The 14588-nt window shown below is 35.2% G+C and overlaps 1 protein-coding gene across 2 annotated transcripts in view; it reads right to left on the bottom strand.

Moving 5' to 3' along the window:
- LOC135072073 (somatostatin receptor type 2-like) overlaps positions 1–14588 on the bottom strand; it is a 144573-nt gene that overhangs the window by 76667 nt on the left and 53318 nt on the right. The gene's annotated exons all lie outside the window — the stretch shown is intronic.

Below are 14588 nucleotides of genomic sequence, written 5' to 3'. Positions count from 1 at the left end.
TAGGTCCTAAAAATAATGAAATTGCTTACAAAGCTAACTTTATTGGTGTTTTCTCCCCGAAAAAACCAGCAAATCCAAATAAATGACAGCGTGTTTTGAAACAAACCTGAAATTAAACGGCTATTTACTTTGGGAAAAACTAAATTTGTAAGATGAGAAAAGTTCGTGATGTTTAAAAATAGGGTTTCGTTAAAAAATAACTTATCAACATCTAAGGATAGATAGATTTTCCGAGTAACATCCCTAATCTTTGCAGATGTAAAGGGCTGTCAACTATTTTATAACCGAAGCGCTCCCAGAATACGCCCAATTAATTTCCCAATAAATCTTTGGGCCAAGTTTGCAGTCTAATGCTTATTAAAGCGAAATCCCAAGATTAAAGCGTTCGCAAAGAGGTTTATTCATGTTTTTAATTAAAATTCTTCTAATGACGGCTGCGGGGAGAAAAAAGCCGTCTCATTTAGATCGCGAAGCAACAAGGTCATTAAACTTTTCTATTATTAATGCGAGATAATAAGTTGCAGCACAATGTAATGAATAAGATTTTACATATTCAAAAGATTCATTCCTTGTTTTTTCCTGCACAAGACATTATTGAGTAAAGGACTTGCATTGGATTTCATGCAAAATAGTCACTAAAGAAAAATTAAAAATATTTTTAAAGGCTAAACAACACCTTTAATTGAGGCATAACCTGAATACTGGAACATTGAGTTCAGTAAAACGCTATTATCATAGACCAACTCACGCGATTAGCAAGACTTAATAGGCAACAGATTTTTGCAAGCCGTTGTGTTTCGAAATAAAAATGGTGATTAATTGTAAATTCAAATTCAATAATTTATTTGCTAGAATACATAATTACATGCCCGTTTTACAAGGCAGATCTTATAGTTAATATGATTCCCATGTATTCAGCCTGCAAGCAGACGTACAAATATTTTATCAGTCAGATTATTATTTAACATACAATGTCACAAATCAAATTAATGTATTAATATTTCCGTATAATAAATTTACAATGTCAAAAGTTAAATGTAGATGTCACAATAAAATTCATACACTATCTATTTAAGTTAAAATATTCGTCAATGCTATAAAAACCATGGCTCAGTAACCAATTTATCAATTTCTTCTTAAATACATTCCCTTCAAGTACTTTTAGTTCTTCAGGTAAATTGTTATATATTTCTTTACACATATTATAAACATTTTTCTTATATATTACTTTGTGGCATTGGGGTTTAAACAATAGGTTTGCGAATTTAGCTCTTTTTTGACGGGTTATCACATCACTGCGTTTTTTGAAATAATATGGATGGGTTTTTACAAATATACACACATCTCTTATATACATGCATGGAAGAGGCAGGACATTACATTTCTTAAATAGTGGCCTGCAACTGTCTAGATACCAAGCCGCATTTATCACCCGTATGCATCTTTTTTGCATTTTAAATGCTCTGTCTACATCTACTGAGTTGCCCCACAACAATAAGCCATAACCTAACACCGATGAGACATAGGCATGATACGCAGCCATAGCTGCATCAAAAGAAATAGTTTGGCGTATCCTTTGGAGGGCAAATACGTATCGACTGAGTTTTTGGCATACAAGATTAATATGCTCCTTCCAGTTCAGGTGTGAGTCTACAGTTATTCCTAGGAAATTAAACAAGGCTACCTCGCATACCTTCTCATTTTTATATTCAATGTCAAGATGTAGTGGATTAGTATTATAAGAATTGAATTGAATTATTTTAGTTTTATTTATATTTATACGCAATTTGTTATTATCTGTCCATTTAATTATATCTTCTAAGGCTTTTCTTAAAGTTTGTTGTGCAAGACACCTATCCTCCACTTTGACCACAAGCGTAGTGTCATCGGCAAATAAAATGCATTTATGTGTCATATGCCTCGGCAAGTCATTAATAAACAATAAGAATAGTAATGGGCCCAATATGCTCCCCTGCGGAACACCAGTATCATTCATGAGCTCCATAGATCTGAAGTTACGCTTTATGAAGTTCTTCTTGGCATCTCTAATGTAAAAATATAATTTAAATATTATCAATTCAAATTGATAGGCGACCTAGCGATGAAGTGTCCTTGAAACAAAAACTAAAAACTATCTACGGTACCTACAAGATTTCCTATTTCTGCAATAAATGTATAAAAAGTTTAACCTGTAAAATCATGGGTATGGGAGAGTGGGGGAATTGCGGACGCTGAAGGGAAATAACGCACAACATTCGTATTATTAGTAATAATCGGATTTTCTTTATTAATTATTAATCTTTAGTTAAACATCTACAAAAACAGTTATACTTATTAAACGAGATCAATCAACAAATGGAATATTTTTAGCAAAAACAAAACCTTGTCTGTCCGTAATTACCCGCAGCGCTCGGGGTAAATTCGGACTAACGCTGGGTTAATTACGGACAGGTCCACATCACAGACAAAAACCACAAGTAAAGCCTTTAGAAGAACTTCCTGCAGTGCAGTTCTCATGTGCCCACTTGTTACATTTTAAACACCTAATCCAGTCTTCGGCGGGTGGATGAACGTAGTACTTTTCCTGACAATAAATACAAAAGTAATCTACATTTCCTTCATTTTCAAAATAATTTAGATTTCTTACACCCTTTGATCCTTTTAGCTTATTAGATGTAGTTTTATTTTGTTTTTCTTGGGCTTTTCTTTTCTTGTCTAATTTCTTTTGTTCCTTTTCTTCTAGATTCTTTTTTTCTGGTGTGCTGGTAAAAATGATGGAATGCTTTTTGTTTACTGCCCGTTTGTACCAGTTATTGGTAAATTTTTAAATAGTTTATCGAATTAGGGGTAATTGCAGACGTCCGTATTTACCCCGCAAGGCTTGTCCGCAATTAACCCAATTGGGTATTTTTAAATCAAAGAGATAAATTTGTAGGTTATGAAAACATTTCATAAAAAGAAACATTGGCGATTCAAACTTCATTGACAAAGCTATCAATAGATAATATAACTTTTTACCATCACTTAGTATTCAGACCAGTCCCTTAAATTAAAAAACACTAAAAATTAGATCAAAATACACATTTTTTTAAAATTTTACCTACCTTTCAAACTGTGCGCAGCCGGCTGTCGTAAGTTTTTGCGTGGCACTAAAATGGCAAAAAGAAACAGATGACAGCACCGGGCTGCCGCGGGGGGGAGGGATTGAGTAGGTACTTGCTAGTCCGTATTTACCCCGCGTCCGCAATTCCCCCATCCTCCCCTAAGTAGGTAACAAACACATGCCCTGTAAATCAACCCGGGTAAGTTTCCATGTCAACAACATCAACTGTAAACAACACCATGGCTTCACCCTTGTTACACAGTTATCGAATTAGCGGGCTGTCAAAAGTTCTGTTAATTTATCAAGCAACTTGAGAATTAATCAGAACAATAATTCATGGACGCATCACCAACATTGTCACGCAACATGTTTGCCAACAATAGTGTTTTTACTACTTCGACTAAGGATGCGAATAAATTGTATCGATAAATCATTTTATCAAAATATCGATAGTCATCATTTTGTTATTTAACTGCATATTCATAAAATTGGGTTCTTTAAAAAAGATTTTTCAATTTTATATCATCTTTTTTAAAAAGTCGAATGTTAAAGTTTTCAAAACAAGTAATAGTCACGTAATTGTCTGTACCTACCTGTCTGACAACTGTGCAAACGACAGTCACAGAAATTCATTCGTTCGTTCATTTCAGCCAAAAATGACATCCACTGCTGGACAAAGGCCTCCCCGAAGGATTTCCATAAGGACCGGTTCTGCGCTGTCCGCATCCAGGTTATGTCACAGAACTAGTATAGAAGATAATAATAAATAACTTATTTGGCTACCGTATTTTATGTATTCTTTTTTGTTCGAACAATTCTGTGATAAGTACTATAATTTGTTACATCTAAAAACCTTTGTATTGATATCACAGATTGAAATGATATTGTGCTGAACCAACTCGATACTGGCATCTAAGTACTGTAGTTTCAGCCGGGTATAGTCCAATTAGGTTTATTTACAAATGAAAAGTGATTAGGTAAGTACATTGTTCGTTTATTACAAAGTTTATGTTGGCTTGCGTGTCTAGCATTGTTCTTCTGTTGATTTTGCTTTATAAATTAATGTCTATTTAGTTTAGTCTATTGTAATATCCTGTTTCATGAAATAACCAAACTTATACATAATTTATATTATTTATACGCGCGTAGTAGGTAAGTAGACGGATAAAAGTTTGTTGAAACAACCTAATCTTTCACGTAAATAACGAGGAAAAAAATATTAAAAGAAACTTCGAAGAAAGTATGCCGTCTGCTCGTTTGCCTCCTATCGCATAAAAAAAAAAAGTATATTTTTATATTCTTAGTCACAAAAACCTTCAAAAGCGCTAAAGCATGAGTTTTATTCACTTGATTATACTCTTTGCAAGCTGAGGTTCATTTACTTAACTTCTGCCACAGATAAACAAGCAGTATAAACTCACGTACACGAGACAGCGAGAAAGTTCGGGCGGGACAGATTGCTGGTGTTGTTAATTATTTTGTTTGTCACGAGTTGCTCACGTGTTCACTGCGGGGTCCATTCTGGAAACAGGGTGTATTGGTAACGAGCGACACTGCTCTGAATTATTTATTCGGTAGTATTGTACCCAAATAATATTCGTAATTTGGAATATAAAAGAGTAAGATGTACTTTGTCCAGCAGTGGACGTCTTTCGGCTGAAACGAACGAACGAACGAAGATATACACAAAGGTCATTAGTAACGTTCGCGTTAATTTAACAACACCTTTCCATACCTTTCTTTGCATTAGAAAAATGCATTGAATTATGCCCACCGGTCTAAATGGGAGATCAATCACACACAATCGTTCAATAATGTTATAAATAAGAATTTACTTTTCCAAGTTAGATTCTTTAAAACATACAGATTTTCGTTGAATCCATTAGAACAGTTTGATCGAATAGCTATTACGTTATGTTTTGCAGAGTAGACCCCTTGAGCGCTTCTAAATAATAGATCGTTGTATTTTGCCCGCTGCTCATCCATTACCCATGGCCGGACGGTAAGCGAGTGAATACAATATTCCAGGTACTGATTAAGTGGAAATGAATTGAATAATATTGATATCATTGCGTGATACGCTAGCCAGAATAGTAATTTTGTACGGCAATATCGTTGAGTACCTACCAAAAATAACAGGAATATCACTGTATGGTACATAATAACACCGTGTTTTTGCCAAAACTACCTAATATTATGAGGACAAAGGGATTCAAAGAGAGGCTTAATGCTGTCAAAATACAGATATTAAGTCTATTTCCACGAGTTAATTTCGCCTCATTAAGTCCCTGAATAGTCACTGTAATGCATCCCATCTCATAAAGGGAACCCAGGATGTTGGGGACAGGTGGACAAAAACTTAAGCTATTAAGCGTATCACTGATGGGTCACTCAGCCTGTCCTGTTCTTGCCAAGTTTGAGTAAATTTTAAGCTTTAAAGGTCCATAACAACAATGGTTAATGTCTGATGTCTTCCACCGTATTAGGTACCACCACTGTTAATTTATGTTTAAAAAAAACTTGGGTTAGTACCGTCAATATTTTTATTGTCTACCCAGAACCTGATTTATAGTGATTTCTTAAACTTTAACAAGATTTTCTTACGATTTTCCAAAGTTTCTTAGTTACATTTCTATGTAATTTTATTTTTATTTTAGTAATAAACAAAGAATTAGCCAAATACTCCCGAAATGTACTCGTAGTTGTTCTGAAGTGATTCCGTAATTTGGCACTTGATTTATATTTAAACATATTTTTAATAGTCATTTTGTGCAATATTTTGCGAATTATAAATATTAACATAGACGTCGGTAGCACGGTATTGTATTGTAGATAAGTAGGGGTGATTTATATGGCGCGACCGCGGCCCTTCGCGGGTCTGGCGCATAAATCCGCGTCGGCCTCAAACCGACTGAATTCATTACCACCGACGCGATGCAAAATGTTACAATTATTGCGCGATCGCTCCATTCAACCGGTTTTTATATTGTGGTGAAAAGACAATGCCGGAAATTGGCGTCTTTTTTTTTTCGCGCGGCCATCGACCAAACTTTGTTTTTTGATTACAAAATAGTGTAATAAATCAAACTTACTATGACATGTATACCTATAAACTCAGTCTGAACTGAGTTACGAGCATTAGAAGTTTGATGATTTTCATACTAGATTTGCTTTTTGCGCGCAAAGTTTTGTAAGAAATAGCAACAAACTAGTGAGATTGTATGTGTAAACAAACAATACCATCCATTAAAGGCTCCAGATATCAGTATGGAGCAGAATCAGTGCAATAAAAAAATAGCGCAATATTTTGTTGCAATTTCTTACAAAACTTGCGCACAAAAAGCAAATCTAGTATGAAAATCATCAAACTTCTAATGCTCGTAACTCAGTTCAGACTGAGTTTAGATGTATACATGCCATAGTAAGTTTGGTTTATTACACTATTTTGTAATCAAAAAACGAAGTTTGATCGATGGCCGCGCGAAAAAAAAAAGACGCCACTTTCCATACAAAATCTGGCATTGCCATTTTGAACAACTTGTACGGCAAGTAGATAAGTAATGTCACATTTAGCCTCGCAGACTCCCGACTTTTAGTTGGTCGATAGTGGAGTCGGGCTGTTAATCAGTATGGCGATGTATGAAAGTGCGCACATTGGATTGGCCGATTCTTCATACAAATTATAATCGAGCCCAACTATAGGTGGACTAAAAAGTATGTTACCTATTACAAACGTTTTATTTATCGGTTAAATGTTTGTGAATTCGTAATAAAAATGAATCTGAATCGAATACTCTTATTAACTTTGAAGCTTTCAAGACATCTAAAAACTCTTTAAGTGTTTTCTTTGCAGGGCTTAAAATAAAGTAGCAGTTTGACAAAGTACCACCTAAAAACAGGAGGGTGCAGGACATTTGAGTGGCCAGGTCCAGACACATCCATTAGAGCCGTCTGCTCCCGTGTTCAAAGTCTGGACACTCAAGTAAGTACCTACCGTCTTTAGTTTGTAACGATCTATAATTTTGTAACCATATTCTTAAGCTCTTCTTAAGAAAGCGTTTGATGATAAAATTGGTTCTTTGAAGCAAGACTTCTTTTTGTACATCACCTATAAATACAGGGTGATTTTGTTATCAGTAGGTATCCAAATTTTAAGGAGCTACCTCAGAATCAGTAATTTAATCGCTTTACGTAAAAAAAAAACATTTTTTTTTTCATTTTTAATTTTTTTTATCCACTGCGCGCGGTTTAAAAATTGGCTCACGTGGTTAATTTGCTTCGTTCATAGAAAAATATGTATACACAATTTAATTAAAGCCTTAACCTTTAAAAATTAAGATATGGACACCCGCGAATTAGATTTTTTTTTGTGGAAAATACCGCGAATAAGAATAATTAAGATAAAGTTGTATTTTTAAATTATTAAAAAAAGAGCTTATTAAAAAAAAATGATACTGCTAACAAAATCATCCTGTATGTGTACCGCGTCTATTTTGTATATCGTCAATAAAGTTCTAACAGTGCGTAAGTAATTTTTTGACGGTTTTAACATTTTGATGCCATTGGATGAAGAAAGACCGCATGCTTTTTTCCGATCAATCTCCTGTAAAATTCTCATTTTTGACTTACGCACTGTTAGAACCACTGATAACACGACAGCTTTGACTACTGCTCCACTTATTCCAAGTCCTGATGACCTTTAAACTATACTTATTTATAATGCGTCACGTGTCATATCTCGCTGTTCTATTTCATAACCGTAGCGATAACGAGCGCCAATTAAAAGTTTCCTCCGCACCGCAGAGGTAATCCGTTTGTTTCCCTTTTATCTCTTTTGCCGTTCCGAGTACACATTATGTCTAAGTGGAGTGATACATGAATAAGATTTTGAGTTTAAAACTAATTGGAACCCTAGCTTCATACAAATGTACATGAAAGGCTTTTATGTTACGGTTGGTCTACAAAAAGGTATAAACCACCTAAAAAGGAAAGAGGATAAACACATGATTTGGAGTGTTTACGCACCGGCGAATTGAATCGAACTCAATGCGATCCTTTATACACTTGTTCAGTAAAATCGGACGAAAGTGTGTTAATACAAATTCTACTTAGGTCGTTTCATCCTTTCCTGTGGATATCCTCAACTGAATATTACCATTACAGTACTAAATAAGTAAATAATATCTACTTTATCTAATTTCGATTCGATTTTTAAGTTCGAATCATAAAGAATATTAATTGGAAGTAACGCTCGCACGTTCTATTGATATCTTTGTTTGTGGTTTTCTTGAGAAATGTTTCTGTAATTATAAGAAATAATTAAGTTCTATTACGTCTCACAAAGAAGTTTGACTGAATTCCATTTACGTCGCTAATGCCTACAGGTAATTTGTGAACGCTAAATTAAAAAGTATAATTCATTATCTTGTAAGACTAAATTCACATTATTGCGAAGTAATTATAACTTTTATTGGAAATTTATAAATAAGCAATTTAAAACGACAGAAAACTATTTAGAACCTAAACTAAATAGAACCTAAAGGATGTTTGTTAGTAAACTAATAGCTCTTTAGTAGTTTCGAATTTCTCCCCGTCTCGCAGGGTGGTGATCGGGTAAAAATCGAAAACTACCCCCAGTTTATTTTATTGCCACGCTGTTAACGACCAGGAGTTTCAACTTTATTATTATTTTGTTTGTTGTTTTTACTCTTTTAAGACTTAAAGAATGTAGGTAGGTATTGTGGAGAGTTAAGAGCCGCAAACAGCGTAGTAAATATCCAACAATTGCTTCTGGAAATAATGTTTGGAAATAACAATTCAATTTTTTTATCCTCTCAAAACAAGATTCTAAAGTCCTTTTTCGTATAGTATGTTCCGCTATCAATTTTATCCAGGAACTGGAGGGAGTCGTACGTTGCTAAAACAACAACCATTCAGGAATAATGATGTAGGACTTAAAGTACTAAAATAAGTTTATGAAAGGCAAATAAGGTCATGAATATTTGAGATCACAGAATATGTATAAGTTACGGCTTTAATGGCCCTGAAAAAGCATTAAAAAGTTGTATTATGACCCTTATTATAAGTCTTACACGGTTAATCACAGCTCTTTTGATTGATTGCAAATAAAATTATTATTTATTTATTTTTATTTATTTATTTATTTTCCACACTTATGATTTCACTGAGCCTACTGCAGTCTGTGCTGGACCTCATAAAAACTAATCAACGTCAACTTGAACTGTAATATTATTATTTGTAATTAATTTCGTTTAGGCCAAGAAGGCGTCTGCTCCGTCGTAAAGTTGATTCCTTCAATTAGTCGTTCCAATTTCGCAAGATAAATACAATGTTTTAGACACAGCTCAATATTTCCAATTTAAATAAATTTTCAGAACATTTAAGTTGCTACCTACGCAATCGGATCCTCAATGTTGTATGTTGGGAACAAAAAGTTAGATATACTGTTGTACCAGTGCTATAAATAGTTTAAGAGTTAGGTCGATTTTCCATCCACCCACCTGGATCCATGGTCATAGGGATTGCAGTCAAATAAAGGACACTATAATAATACATCGAACATAAAAAAGAGCACAGCTAGGTACCTATAATACTTGCCACGAATAAAATAAATGCTGAAAATATTGTTACGTAGATTAGATTTTAAATATTACTTTAAAATTACCTCTGACGTGTAGAATAACTACTTTTTGACAAATCAGTATTAAATATTTTACTATGAATGTTAAGGTTATTGTATACCTACGCAGAACAGTGGCAACAAGACACTGACAATAAAAGTTAATCTGAAGTTATTGGGTCAAGTGCGCAGTTGTACTAATTCGAGTGCTCCACCGAGTGCAGATGCTAATGCGCTAACTACCCTCCAGCCGGATTGCTACTAATGAAACTGAGTATTGAATTAATTACTGCAAAACGCTACTCCCGTTATGCGAAATTGCATTATCTAATTAAGCTATATGATTATTGCTGTTCTGTTGATGAGGTTCGCTATTTTAGAACGAACGAATGAATGTTCATGTCCCCAAGTTGCGATATGGATGCCCATATAAGGTAAACTTTCATCCCTTTAAGTATTATTTTTGCGGCAAAAGTTAGCTTATATTCTTCTCTACGGTCTTACTTTCGTTGGAATAACCACAAATTATTTGCAATTACGGTTCCGTTGAAAATTTTAATGCAAAAGTAATGGTTGGTTTAAAGTTAAAACGTATAGTAAAATTTGAAAGCATTTTACTCGAAGAAAATAGCTAAGCATAATTATTATGACGCGTTATCATAAAATGCTATGCAACGTAGAACCTTACTGTGAAGAAACTTCGAAATAAAAACCGAATTACATGTGCTAAAATAGGTTTTATAGGCCATTCTATTGTTTCATTACTATTAATTAACCACAGCTCCATTTGCCCGGTTCAACTTCAAAGATTAGAATATCAGTGACTGATTATTTTAATACATACATCGTAACAGTCCTTTCTTGTATATTTCCAAGGCACAACGCCCCATATACCCGCGGCCTTACAACTGCCTTTATTTACCTAAATTCCGAAATAAATCATAACTGAAACCCTTCTTTAGTTCGCGGACAAAAGCGTACGCATTGTACGTATAACAAGTCATAAGCAGAAGCCAAAAGTGGGGCCGTAATGAAAACGGGATCCAATTTAGTGGCGAAGCCCAAAAAATCCGAAAGAAATGAACGCTCGACAAGTTCCCGGGAACAATTCATAATTCGAACGACTCGAGAATAAGTATTACCGATTCGCTCATCGGCGCATCGGCAAAAACGACGATCGGAAAGCGCGAAATGCAGCGCAGTTTTAATTACACTCGGACAATGGCGACCGGGACCGTCCGGAGATCCGCCCGTTATGTGCCCGGACAATGTATTTGATATTTTCCCTTCACTGTGAGATTCTTTTATGACGAGAAAGCTTTAGAAATAATAATACGAAGTACTCGTAGATATTTTATATTGGAATTATGTGCATGAAGAAATCCGAAACATCAACATAAGAGATGTTTTAACAGTTGTACGAAGTAATGTACCATGAGAATAAAATGATGAAAACGTGGATAGAAAAACAGTTTTATGTTAAAGTATTTCAAGTGACTCAACTTTATTTCTCTTCGACTCTGTGCTTAGGTACTCCTCTAAAATGCTGGCCTTTCTTTCTTCTTAGTACAGAATCTAATTAGCAGCTGTTATTGAGCGATAATTGTTCTAAGTATAGGTTTCGGCTTACAACTTAATTACACTGCTAATAACAGAGAGCGCCGCAATTACAACTATTTCTGGCGAGTCGTCGCAAACGGCGCTCTGCAAATATGCCGCGGATTGTAATGAACACCCTGTATCTATTTACACTCCACAACTATCGTGGGTCAAAGAGGAGAACTGATAAGGACTCCTGCCTGCCCTACAAAGGTCCTCTATTTATGGCAAAAGAGCAAAAAACCCTTAAACAGTCAATCGATTGTTTGATAGCACATTAATTAATACTGAAAAAATATTTTCACAGAAACGAATGGCGAGCACAGATGTTTTATTATTGCCTCCGTTATTAACAAACAAAAAATATAAGATCCTTTTTGGAGGGTACATCACTTTTAAAGCATCCGATAATATTGTGATAATATCGGCTGTTTCATGATGTTTCTTTTCTTCAAACAAAATTATTTTCCGAAACTTCTACAGTTCGGGTAGAGATTGTATGCTATCCGATAGCTAGCGGCAGCCAGGAACTCTCTCAAAATAAGTAGGTACCTACACTACATAATACTAAAGTACTACATCCTAAAATCTGGGAGCTTTGTTTGCGTAATTGAAATCGAGTGCGGAGTTCCTAAACTGCCCGGGATGGAGATTAATATCGGCGCTTCGAGACGTCGCGAGATTGGTGGGGACGTTCACCTTCATTGTGAAAAGATTTAGGCTCAAAAATCTTAGCAATATCATTACTTTAGCTGAAAATAATTACTTTGTAATTTTGGTTAAAAAAATTAACTGTGTGACTCAGGTAGGTAGTAGGATATCCATTGGCACAGCAACATGAATCTTTCAAGATCAAGGGATCAATCAAGATTTTCATTATTGATATGTGTGAGAGGAAATAAGTCTCAAAATGCTCTCATTTGGACATACATAAAGTATCTAGTTAATATTAGGAACTGAAATTACAATTAGACGTGTAAATAAGTAAATCTTTATATTCTCTTTTAAAACATTAGTTTACTAGCTACACCGTTAATCCACATCATTTGTTCTTTTCTTTGGGTCGGTTAATGACATTGCTAAAATATATCTGTTCTGTTTATTGGGCCCTTGACAACCGAAGAAGGTCCTAATGTCCTCAAGACATTGACCGTGGACCTCGCTGCGGGCGCCGCCGTCTGAGGGCTGACCTACTGGCTGGACGCTTGGCTTATTGGCCGAGACGAATTTCCAATTTGATCTTGAGCAAATATTTATGTTTACCGATAAATGAACCGATAGACGAAGCTTCATTAAATCATCTCAGCTCTTCGCCAATAAAGCGATAATATAAGTACGAGTTTAACTGCAATAAAATAGTAGTAAATAGCCCAGAAGTAGGGAATATGTACAGACACTATGTACTAAGTATGAGGGTTATGAAAAAATATATTCAGAAAACGTGAGCTGCCACACTGGCGGATTGCAAACGTTTTCTAAGCGGAGCGGCAACGCAGTGAACACGCCGCATACGTGTCCGCGGCTGCATCACGGCGAACACGTCGCGGATTCTCAACGTATCAACGTCTCCGCCTCGAGTTTTGCCTCGTGATCGCCGCGCAGCCACGAGTCCACGACGTCTTCGGCGCAGAGCCGCGTGGTCGCTGAGTCGCCGCTCCGCTTTGAAAACGCTTGTAATCCGCCAGTGTGGCAAGGCCCTTACGAGGATAAAAACATACATTCACATGTTACTTACGTGCCTACACGTACAAATCTTAAAACGATTAGGTAACAATATGAAAGTGGAGGGCGCAAATGGCCGTCTACAAAAACGGAGGTCCAAGTCCCGATCCTGGGAGTCGGTATTCCGGAGCTGGATTTATGAGGGTCGGGACTCGGAAGGCGATCGTTCCCGCATTAGACTAATGATTAAATAATAATTTTCATTGTTATTGCCTGTTTTTAGGATTCCGTCAACGCTAAAAATGATACCAGAGTCCTAACGTACATTTAGTTGTCTATTCGTACAGTCAGCGTCTAATAGATGATGATCAAAAGAAAATAGTTAAAGAGTTCTGGAGTAACTTGAATTATTATTAAGTTTCAAATTCAAATTCAAATTCAAATATTTATTTGCACAATTTTGGGTAAACATAGTGGTCTTAAAACTAGTATAAGTAGATCGCCAAAATTTGCTGTATAATTAGTCAGCGTACAAATATTTAAATAATTTCTACAAGAATAAATTACAAATATTATGTCATACTGTGAATGTAACATATGTTTCTTACTGTGAAGGCGTTTGTGTAAACAGAAATAGGTACGTGTAAATATTAAGGATAGTACTTTGAATATCTTGAGGAAAAACGAGTTATTCCTAAGGTTGTTTACTAGGAAAACAATTTTCCAAAGTAGGTCAAAAATAATAATATGATTACACGTGGTGGGTAGGCACGAGTAGGTATACATATACATAAATTAATCAAAAGATTGGCATATTACCACAGAATAATAATAAGTACTACGTACAGAAGTTTTACTTCGCGAAGGTATTTAAAAAAATGTATGCTCAATGTCATTAACAATATGGTGTAATTTAGCCTGTCTCAAGAGTCAAGCACCATTTTGTTGACAAACGTCAGTGATCGGCACTGCGCCGAAGCTATAGGGCTGACTTCGGTAAAATGATGTGACGTGAGGTGCCAAACTGCGGAAAATGGCGGAGAAAATAAATGATTTAGCATGAATTATCATGAATAATATTAACTACTTATTTACCTCTCAGTGTCTTGAGGCAACTTAAAAAAGTACATTCTGTGTTTTTATTATTATTTAGGCAGTTAAATACTGCACAGTACTTATTATTTAGTATACCATTTTCTTTATTTTCTTCCATCATACACAAGAATACGCGTGCGTGAGTCAATGTTCGCTCTTATGTGAGGCCTTGTCGAATAGTATCCTGTAGGTGGGCCATCGTGCGTGTTTTGTTTTCGATGTAAACTCGCGGAGATGAACAGGCCTGATATTACCTCGATCTTCGGATAGTTAACTTGTATGCTATAAAATAAGTTCCCAAGTTGTCTTCGGTTTTACTTATATAGAATATCGATGGCTACATTTTATAAATATTCTACATGCTGGGTTGGTAGGTACTTATTAAATTTTAGTTTTTTAAATATTTTGTAGATGTAAATTAGGGAAACTGATTTTCTCTTCCTGTTGACATAAATACACCAACGTATTTTAAAATCACTTACAATAACA

This window comes from Ostrinia nubilalis, chromosome 5, assembly GCF_963855985.1.
Source record: "Ostrinia nubilalis chromosome 5, ilOstNubi1.1, whole genome shotgun sequence".
Classification (NCBI taxonomy): Eukaryota; Metazoa; Arthropoda; class Insecta; order Lepidoptera; family Crambidae; genus Ostrinia; species Ostrinia nubilalis.
Note: the sequence above shows the minus strand (reverse complement) of the source record. Positions and strands in the feature narration are given on the sequence as shown.